Raw genomic sequence first — 11,618 nt, forward strand, 5'->3', positions numbered from 1 at the left:
ATGTAAAGGGATGAACAAACTAGCTACTTTCTTGTTAAGTTTCGCAGGAATTAATAAAAATACTATTTAAAAGATGGAATTGAAAAAAATAAAGACATTGCTGGATTTGGATCAGTGTAATTCAAAAAAGACTAATGGGTTGTTTTAAAAAGGATGACAGTGTTTGCCGAAGCAGCATGACGTTATGGTAGAGACTTCCTTTTGTAAAAGATCTTCTGCTTTAAATTCTGAAGAAGCCAGTAATGGTTATGCTTTTTATATAATAATTTTCATATGTTGTTAGCTACTAACTATGAAGAAAGTATATTTCAATTATGGTCAACAACATTTTGAGCATTATTTTTTTTAAACTGGGATAATCTTGTAACAGTACAATGGGGGTCAGTGGAATGCTTTGTTTCTCAGCTGAATAATAATTTAAAAATACAATAAAGTTTAGCATTCCCTGCCAAAACTGAGCCAGGCCAATGTTTAAGTAGGAAGAGAGGGGTTTATTCAAGATATATGTATGGGCGCAACTAGATGTTACATAGCAGATCCACAATCTGGATTTCCCTTCCTGATTTCTGTTATTTTTGTTTACTTTAAACAATTTGCATCCTGCCCTTCAAAAACTTTTTTTTTTAAATTTGCCTTAAATCATACTAAGATTAAATCAATGGAAACCAGCAACAGTAAGACTGGAATCCTATAGGATCTTTTAGATCTCCTCCTATGAGGACAGAAAGAGAGGTCTTCCATTGGAGAGGAAGATATGACTCCACAATACTCCTTCTACCTCCAGAAACCTCTGCATCCTTTGCCTTACTCAACACAAGAGCTCTGTTGGTAGATGCAAAGTGGAATAGCATTCCCAGTTACCCAGCGTACCCTCTTGGTGTGTGTATGGCATTGTGTTTGCCCCCTATCATTGGAAACAATTGAAGACAGTGGGAGGGAAATTGAATGGCTCTCTCTCACCCACAGCCTGAAATGGACAAATGTGGATGGAAGTTCATTAAAGGTAAAGGTAAAGGGACCCCTGACCATTAGGTCCAGTCGTGGCCAACTCTTGGGTTGCGGCACTTTATTGGCCAAGGGAGCCAGTGTACAGCTTCCGGGTCATGTGGCCAGCATGACTAAGCCACTTCTGGCGAACCAGAGCAGTGCACGGAAATGGCGTTTACCTTCCCGCTGCAGCGGTACCTATTTATCTACTTGCACTGGCATGCTTTCAGACTGCTAGGTTGGCAGGAGCTGGGACCGAGCAACGGGAGCTCACCCTGTCATGGGGATTCGAACCACTGACCTTCTGATCAGCAAGTCCTAGGCTCTGTGGTTCATCCACCTTCAGTTCTCCCTCCCTCACTCCCTCTTTGGATTGATCTGTAGAAATGTATAGTAAAATAGTATGTAAGAGTAGCATAAAACCAATTTATCAAGTAAAACTATTAAAAGGCCTGGGTTTTGAGATCAAGTAAATAACTTTGCAAGATGTTAACATTTTTTGGAGGGGGGAGGGTTGCATCAGATCATGATTATTATATTGCTGGGGGAGGGCCCAGCTGCTCCTTGCCCAGCATACTTTCCTCTACAGAGCAAATAGCAACTTCAGGAGAAGGGAAAACAGTACGGGTCAGAAGAACCAAGACTCTGATCTGATGCAGGGATGCAAGGGAGCACAGGATATGCAAAGATGCAGCTGTAGAAACTGGTAATCTTTGCCAGCTGCTATTAACTTGTTCAAAAGCAAAACAGGGGATATCCATAAATTCTGTATATCTCCCATATAACTTCTAGCTGAACCCTAAGAACAATTTCTCATTAGTGGAGATCTGTGTGAGTGAACAGTGATGTGTCTCACAGTGTTCAGGGCCCCTGGAATATTTGAGAAGGATCCAAAAATGAGACATGCTTAATGCATCTTCTGTTATGCCCATGCAAAATCCTTCAGAGTATTGCTGGCAAGTGATCAGTCTATCACGTTTGAATTCTGCCCTTCCAATCGGGAGCTTGGTGTGGCACTAAGTTATCCCATTTTATTCTCACTGCAGGACTGTGAGTTTTGGAGGATAAAAGAGTTCCTGGCTCATGGCCACTTGGTGAGCTTCATGGGAATTTGAACCCTTTCCCAGTTTAGTTCCAACAACTCTGTCTGCAACACTGCACACTTCCTGTATGATGTAAATGTATGTTTAGTGCAGATACAGCAGCATGGCTGATGTCTGACGTTGAATAGTCCTCTTCATAGAATAAGAAAGAGAAGGAGCATTGTTGGTATTGTAATTCCTTGATCTATGTGTCTGGGTTGTTGGCTTGCTGCTGAGAAATAACTGTTCCATATTAAGTTGTCTGTAAGCAAGAATAAATTTTCCTGTGGGACATAATTGATAAATCTTAATAGATTTCTCATTTTTTTCCTGCTCCATTATCAAAGTGCTGGTAGAATTTTAGCTGTAGGTGATCATAGGGAGTGACCTAAATTGCTTTAGCCGGCTCTGTGATCATACCTTGCCTCTGTGCTTTGTGTCACTACACAGCTACACTGTGGCGGCCCCAAATTTATCTAGTATGGACTGGTTAAGGACCTATAAGAAAGAATCCAAAGAGTAGTTCTAGCAGGGGCATAAAGTTGTAACAAACCTTTAATTAATTAGAGCCTATTTTCTAATGTCCACTTGTCCTAAAGTCTAATTTGTGTCAGAATCTTGCCCATTCCGAACCAAGAGAGACCTCCTCTGTGGAAAAGTCCTGGGGCCTTGCATAGAATCACAGTACCGATAAAAACCCTAAGGAACCCTCAAATGTCCTAAGGTAGTGGAGTGCCTCATGTCATGCATGTCTCACCTGAGCCACCTGATCATAGCCCAAGCCCTGAGTCTCAAATATCATCCTACACTCAAGCCCAGAGTTGGCATAGGTGTGCCTGCCTGCCTGCCTGCCTGCCTGCAGGGTCTATGTATGACTAGAGGTCTCATTAGATGCAAGGCCTTTTTGGGAGGAGGGAAAAGACTCCATTGTGAATAGCAGCCCAGCAGATGACCAGGAAGAAGAGGAGCTAGCAGTGAGGATTTAAGTCTTTCTGTCGCCTCTGGAGCCTTGCCAGATTAAAAGCTTGTTGTTGAGCTCATAGCCTCCAGATCCGGAACTTACACAGCTCTGGAACTCCCTACTTGGCCCCAGCTCCCTCATTTGGTGCTGATCATGGACAGTTTGTTTAAGCACCATCGTTATATTGAACAATAGATTGGGCATGGTGACTGGTAGGAAGGGAAGGAATGTAGGAATAGAAACTTAAAAGTAGGGCAACATACTGTGCTAGATTTGAATGTGATCGCAGGTACTTTACTGGCACAGGCTACTAGATTGTACATCAGCAGTTTTTCCTCCATCCTCCATTTGCCTTCCTGCAACTGACACTCCACAATTGTCAACCAAGGATAGTTCAAACCTTATCATAAACTGCTGCTGCTTTTATTTCTACTTCTGTTTTCTCAAGGTATGTTTTTAACGTTTCAAGTCTCACTTACCTTAGAATTGCAAAAGGGCATTCTTAGATTGAAGCATTCTTAACTAACCTTTTAATCTAAAAGAGTAGCGTTGCCTGCCAGTACAAAGCCCTTCATAGCTTGGGACCTAGGTATTTGTAGAAGTGCCTTTCCCATTATCTGCCAACCCATGCCATAAGATTTTCTGATGGTTCCGTTGTCAGCCATGGTCAATTATGTGATGATGCAATGCAAGTCCCTCTCTGTTACAACACCCCACTTGTGGAATTCCTTCTTTTGTAGGTACAATTGTCTCCATTGCTGGCATCTGTTTGACATCAGCTGAAGACATCTCTGTTTCTTTTGGTTTTGGTGGACAGGTGTTGGTTGGTTGTTCTGTTAGCTATAGCCGCTGAATTTGCATTAGAATCACTGTATTAGTAGGTGTGTGGTTTTAATGTTGATGTTTTGATACATGTATTAATGTTTTACACCTCCTTGGGAACCTTTGCTGAAGGGAGGTTCAAAAATGTAATAAATAATAATTGCAAAAAATACATCCACAGTTATAAACCACAATACATTTAAGCATGGTTTTGAATTAAACATGAAGTATACATGCTAGTCTTAACCAATTGTGCAAATGTAATTGGAAGGAACGCTTTCATTTATAGAAATCTCTAGTAAGTCACTACAGTACACTTCAAATTATCTTTCAGCTTGAAAGTGCTAATAACAAAATGGCTGTTTAAACAGGTTTTAATTCCAGTCAATGTTCAGTCAGTATTTATAATGCCAAAATTACTAAAAACATAAATATCCTTAGATTCTTCTATCAAGCCATGAAGAAGTGAATTATTGAAAAGATAAAAATAAATTTGTTTGCTTTCTGTCAGAGTTCATATCCACAGCCAACCTTGATAGAAGACCAGAATGATTTAGACAAGTTTGCTTTGGAGATTCATAACATATGCTTGCTGGACAGAATTGAGTTATCTGTGCTCTGGAGAGTAAGTTATTGTAGCAGGAGCTGACAGAGATGAAGATAACTGAGGGAAATTCAATTACCTTTTAGTGTTTTCCTTCTAATAGGATTCTTAATGTGAAAAAGATCCTTAGATGATGCGCCTCTGTTGCTTGGTGAGATCTACTTTGATACGTGCCTCCAGAATAAAGTGAACTCTCCTTTCTAGGCCTTCATTAGGAATGAAACATGTGACTGCTTCTTAAATGTTGTATTAGATTTCAGGGATTAGATCAAACATTGTCAGTGGTAGACCACATATTCTTCCTTAAAAAAACAAAACAACCCAAATCATTATTTTTAAATGCTGCTTTTTTAGTTTATAAAACAATGAAATAAAAGGATTGCGTGTACATTTGCTGGTCCTTATCTACCACTATTGTTATGTTGAATCCTTTTGCTAAATACACTTCAACAGTACTTCCTGTATTGAGCAGTGAGACTGAAATTGGTTCTTGTTCAGGTACCTAGGCTCTCTGTGAAAGAAGTACAGTTCTTTTGAATGAAATGTTTGCTACATGTTTGTGAGAACCTAGGTCAAATATATTGCCTTAAATAATATCTGAATGAGATATTTTACAACAGTTTCTTCTTTTTTCCTCTTTTCCCCGGCAACAACTGTTTGTTGTGTGAGGCAGCCTGATAAGACTTCAACAATGACAGTCTTCCTCATATGGACACAGAGAATACAGCAGCAAAGTTAGACCAAAAGTATAGCTTATTTTGGTGCCTAAATCTAGTTGCTAGAAGAGAAAACTGAGAAGGAACATGGTGTCTGGAATGCACTCAGAGGTGTAGGCAACTCATCTTGGCATTAAGACTACCAGAGTAGATTATTCATCTCCTTCTGTCTGCCTATGATAATGCCATTCTTAAGAGTGCAAGCGTTGTATAGTTATTAGGAAGTTTTAAAAACAATTGCTCAGCTTAAGTAGGGTAGAGGTAAAATTATACGTCTTAACCTGTTATCAATATTGCATTTCTACCTTGCCATGTAGAAACTTTCAACCCACAAGTAATTGTCACAAGTGGCTGTTGCTTTGCACAGGCATTTTGCCACATCTACCCATGCATGTACAAAGGAGCCATGGCTTAATGTGGCTTTATAAAACATTTCTATCTAATGGTGGGTTGTGTGTATACACAGAAGTATATCCTTTGTGAGGAATTTGTAGAGCATACCTTGGCTCTCACTTTATCCAGATCAAAGTATTTTTGGACATGACTGATTTTCTTTTCAGGTTTTGAGCTGTATAAATATGGCTCAGCCCTGCAGTCAGTTCAAAAAAAAGAGGATCTTGGGGAAAGATAGCACCATAAGAAAGTATATTCCTTTCAGTGTTCTAGCTTGACTGATTTGATGAAAGCATGATGTACTGTGAGGGGGCGAAGCAGTTAATATGATTAGCTGTAATTTAGTTATCGTAAACACATTTGCAATCTGATTTTGTAACTGATGTAGTTTTCTTCTTTTGGGTACTCTGTATGTACTTGAGCAGAAAATAAAAACATCTTAGTTTGTGTAATGGGCCACCGATAACAGTAAACATTTGTGTGTATGTGTGTCTGTACCTTTCAAAAACAATCTAAAATATTTAGTAAGCACACTCTTTTTTGCAAGAGGGATGTAGTTTTTTTAAAGCTTGTGTTTATTTCTGATTTTAAGCTAGAGTAGAGCCCCCCCCCCCCTTGATAGGTTTGTTGATTTGTTGTTTCTGTCTGGCCACAAGTTGTAGCTGCTTGTGTATTTTAGAATCCTAATATCATGAAGTTTCTGATTACCTGCCAGCAACTTCTGTTAGTTTTGGGTTGCCTTGTGTGAGCAGAAGAACAATTTTTTATCTAACCTTCCCCTGCCCACTGATTTCCCTCTTCTAACTACAGTGTACATGTCTCATCTCCTACCATTCTGGAAATCCTTACCAGCCCTCAGGTAGGTTTTGGGATAGACAGGAAGCAACAGTGGAGGGGAAGAAACTGGGTTTTTAACATGAGCAGAACTCACCTTCCACTTACCCAGAATCCTTCCTGCTTGAATATTGTTGGCAGTAATCTTTAGCAGTAATTTTGTGTCATGGACGTGAAGAAACTTTGTAAGCCTAATGTCATGTAATCTTTACAAAAGAGAAGTTGTAGCTCTGTATTCTGCTCTTTGTGTGTGTCACCTTGTTTAAACTCAGTGTTTCATAGTTTTAAGCATACAAATAAACACCAGGAAGGTTCGCTACCGTATTTCCTTTTAATAGCTACAATATAGCTACAGTACACCAATAGAAGAAGAATTTATTTCATTATCCCCAGAGGGGTGGCCATGTTGCAGGGAAAAAAAGGGAGTTTTGTACTGCTTGATGGACTAACACATTTATTTCGGCATCAGCTTTTGTGGGCTGCTGTCCACTTCACCAGATGAGTGATACGACCAATGATACAACCACACCTGACTCATCAGACAGAGTCACAACTTAAGAATTTCCATCAGCATTTCTCAAACTACACTACCCACCCAAAGAAGGTTGTTGGTGGGGCAGGAAGAGAGAGAGAAATAGATCCACAAGGCTAGACTGGTACTTAGGAACAACCAACTACAGTAGAGAAAAAGACAGAACATTACTTGTCACTTAACGGTTTTCAGCTGAAACCAATAGGACAATCAATGACACTTCCCTCTCACAGACCTTTGATGGTAGGGTGTTTACAGACGGGCCCCAACTAAGACAGCTACTCATCAACAACTACAGACACATAGTGATATAGGAGAGAGATGAACACAGGGACTAACTGCTGCTGCAGACCCAGATAAGAATAAGAATAAATAAGGATACCAACTGTGTCCCCATGTCTACTCTGGCACCAGTGTTACAGGGCTTCAGTGTGTCATCCACCTTGTCAGGGATCCAGTCACTCGTTCATCTTCCAGTCAACAGTGCGGCTGCAGCTTTTTGAGCCAATTGAAGTTTCTGAGTACTTTTCAAAGGCAGCTCCACGTAGAGTGTGTTATATAGTAATCCAAACATCTTGCCTGAAGAGTTCTGAAGAACTTGGAAGCTTGTTTGCTGTTTTGTCACACTTTGTGACACAAATCTGTCTGGAATGTGTCCTTGAACTGTGATAAGGAATGTGTCCTTGAACTGTGTGTAAGGAATGTAGTCTAGTGTACAAAGATTAAGGTATCATCCATTGCTCTGCCTACTTTTGCATCTGGCCCAATCCACTTTTTTCCACTCTGCCCCACCCACCATTAACATGTGGACCCTAGGTGGTGAACCATGAAGTGAAGTTGCCCTCAGGAGGGGAAAAAAATTACCTACTTCAATTTTAGTTGGTCTTAATACAGTCGTACCTTGGATGTTGAACGGAGTCCGTTCCGGAAGTCCATTCGACTTCCAAAACGTTCAGAAACCAAAGCGCTGCTTCTGATTGGCTGCAGGAAGCTCCTGTAACCAATTGGAAGCTGTGGAAGCCAAGCCGGACGTTCAGCTTCTGAAAATCATTTGAAAACCGGGACACTCACTTCAGGGTTTCGATCGTTCGGGAGCCAAGGCGTTTGAGATCCAAGGTATAACTGTATAAGATATTGCTGCAGTATGATTTTAGCATTCTCTTTGTTAGAATTCTACTCTTTGTCTAATTGGTGCCTTTCTTATGGAGCATCTACCTTTCAGTGAGAAGGACACAGAGAAAGCAACTGCCTTAAGCACAAATTAAATCTCAAAGGAAGTAGAATAGAGCAGTTATTAAATTGAACATGCATTCTTATCTATATGCTTATTTCCTTCTGTTACCTATAGAAAACATATTCTTATCGTCATGTAAAACTATCAACCCTCTTTTGACTAGCACCAGTATATCACATTATTGTGCTTTATAGAACTTTTCTTGTACTGATTATAACACTTCTAATCATGAGATAGTCTTAACACTTTATTTTCTTAAGACCCTGGGGTGTGGAGGGGGGCTACTTTTACTATGTCAATAATAACCAGGATCCCCTATATATGGCAAAGCAATGAGACCACAACAGATTTCTGTAATAAATAGCTTTCGAAAAAAGTTAATTTATATGCAGATCCTGAATCTTCAGTTCCGTTAAGGGCTAGATAAATGATGATGATGCAGAGGGCGGAGGCTGCAGGTTGCAGAGATGAAAAGCCAATACATTGCATTCAGTCCATTAAAACAAGAAGAAATAGAAAAGATACCTTGATAAGTGTTCTGCCTGTGTTAACCTTGATGGCTATTATCGGGGGAGGGGAAAGGGGGCATGCTGCTATATCTATTTCATTGGCTTGGGCTTTTTCATGCTGAAAGAAATCAATACTTTGAGTCGTTGGATGACAGAAGCATCACTTCAGAATTGAAGGTGGCTGTCAGACATTGTCATTGGTTGACTTTTGTTTGCTATTGAGGTTTTAAGCTTTCATTTTTCTAAGTCTTATTCAGGAGCTTTGGAAGATTTCCCTGGGTGGCATTTCTAGTTCAGACTTTAAACGGGAGGTTAAAGGTCAAGTGCAAAAGGTCTAACAGAAAAACACAGGAGCTTGTTCCATTTACTAAAATCTGTGGTTCGGATGGGAATTTGCATTTGCAGGTGGTATGTTTTTGCTTCCCCTCAGATTGCTTTTTCTCTTCTTAATGATACCCTTATGGGAAATGGTTAGTAATCATTAGCTTGGACATAGTTTTTTGCTTAAAAACCCCCCTCAACTTAGTATTATTCAACATAGTATAGGAATATTTAACATTACACTATTATTTGTTGTGGAGCTGAAAATAGATGCATACACGGAAACATTTGTTTTCAAACATTTCTCTGTTTTTCTATACTTCTAGGAATATCCTAGTAGACTGGAAAAATCATTAGTCAAAGGAGAAAATTCCCTTATTTCTCCATCCTTAATTGTTTTTCATACGAATTGTTGTTTCCCTTGATTTTTACCATGTCTCGACTGCTCTTTTCATAACACATTTTATATGGCATTTTATCAGTGCTTATTTTCTGGGGATACTCAGGGGTATGTAGTACTGGCACCTTTCCCCCGCAAATGATAAAGCGTGGCACTTACTGTAATAACTTCATTGTGAGTACTGGCACTTTTTTTTCAAAAAAGGAAAAAAGCACTGCGTTTTATTATAATAAGGTCAATTATACTGTCCTTTTGTTGAAAAACCACCAGTTTAATATTGTTGCTATAGTATTAAACACTTGGATACCTTTTTAGGAGCTGACTTAGTATAACCAAAAGTTAAATTCCTATTTAAGCTCTGACTTAGTATATGAAAATTAAGCCAATGGACTACTCTCAAAATGTTGGGTTATATTCAGCATCATGTGAGCAAATTGGATGGGACTTTCCCATTCTGTTTGCCTCCCTATGCCACCAAAACTGCCCCAAAGGATCCTGCAACCCTATACAGCAGATTTTGGCAGTGTGCAGGAGGCTGCCGATGTGTGTGTGTGTGTGTGTGTGTGTGTGTGTGTGTGTGTAAAAGGAAAGACCCGCTGTGCAAACAAAAGTCTTTTGCATGAGTAGGCTGATACCACTGGATGTCACCCACTATTAACATAAACTCTAGAGTCATAATTATTCTTCCTTTGATTACATCTTCTGAAAGTACTAGGGGCTGCTTACCCTGCACACATTGCTTGCCTATCGCACTGGCTTACCTGGTCTTGATGGGGATAAAGAAGGAGTTAGTTGGTTGGATGTGCTAGCCTTCCTTGTATATAGTGAAACAATGTGAAACAAATCAAATGGTGCACAGATGCACTGAACAGACAAAAGAACGTGCATCCTCACACAGCACATAGTTAAACTATGATATTTGTTACTGTAAGATGGCTATCAGCTTGGATGCAGTGTTTGAAACTCCCATTGTTCTAGGGTGCATTTTGTGACAAGGAATTTCATTAGTGCGAGCAGTTTCTGAGCTCTGAGCGCAGTAGTACACCTAAGATTTCAGTTTAAAACTGCAGAGTGGAAGGAAAGGACGACCTTTTTCTGTCTACCCCACTTCCAGCTACTCTCTGAAGGCTGGAGAAGAGAATATAAGGGGGTGGGCATGGGAAGGACTAGACCATGTGAAAAATGAACATAATATTTTAGCCACAGTTCATTCATTTTCAGCTTTGTATTCTTGTTATTAAAAAGTGTGCCTAGACATTCCATTGTTGTGCCCATAACCTAGGTTTAGGGTGCCATTTAGATCCTAGCTTTCACATCTCAGTTTCTAACACTGCTTGGATGACTTTAGAAGGGTACCTAAGGTTCTCAGTGGCTATGGCACTTCCACAGTCAAAGGCAGCATGAATGCCAGTCATGGGGTGGGGGGCAGGGGTCCAGCAGTAGAAGAGACCAAGTGTTTCATATATGAACCTACCATTGACCAACACTTGCTTCTTCTTGGTATATGAGAGTTACTGATGCTGGCTTCCTATTCTGTTTTTTTGAATGTCATGTTCCCAAACCATAAAGCGCTACCAAATAAAATTCAATGTGCATACTTATTTAAGAGTTAATTGCATCATCACCAACCCCTTCTTAAAAAGGAACTTGGGTGCATCATGTATTTACAAATTCCTCTAGGTCTGGGGTTGAGAAACCTTTGACCTTCTAGATGTTGGGGACTCCGACTAAAATCAGCCCCAGCTAAGCCAAAGGCTAAGTGTGAACAAGTGGGTATTCACAATAAAAATCACAGCTACTTTGCTGCTCTCTGCATCCTGCTCCTTCTATACCACCTGGAACTAAGACATGATTTGGTTAAACTTGATGTCTGAACCTGAACTCATGGTCTGTTTCCCACTGACAAATCACAAATGGTTTGCCAAGAATATACCTTGACTATAGCTTGTAATTTTTCAGAAGCAAGACAAACCATGAGCCTAGGTTCAGGCGAAACACTAACCCAAACTGTGGCTTAACTGTGGGTAGTGTGGTGGTAATGGGACCATGGTAGGAGCAAAGCAGCTGTGATTTACCTGCATACTCCCCCCCTCCATGTTTGTTTATCTTTTTTTTTTAGTACAGATATCATGGCAATTTACCTGCATACTTATGCAATCACACATAGACTTGGTTTGACTTAGTGTTATGTGTGATCTGGGTCTGTATCTTGTTGCAGAAATT

At 40.0% G+C, this 11,618-nt stretch overlaps 1 protein-coding gene across 4 annotated transcripts in view; it reads left to right on the plus strand.

The window, feature by feature from the left end:
• The window catches only part of LRBA (LPS responsive beige-like anchor protein), a 354,335-nt gene that overhangs the window by 136,812 nt on the left and 205,905 nt on the right, over positions 1-11,618 (plus strand). The gene's annotated exons all lie outside the window — the stretch shown is intronic.

The sequence above is a fragment of the Podarcis filfolensis genome, assembly GCF_964270895.1.
Source record: "Podarcis filfolensis genome assembly, chromosome: 9".
NCBI classification, from domain to species: Eukaryota; Metazoa; Chordata; class Lepidosauria; order Squamata; family Lacertidae; genus Podarcis; species Podarcis filfolensis.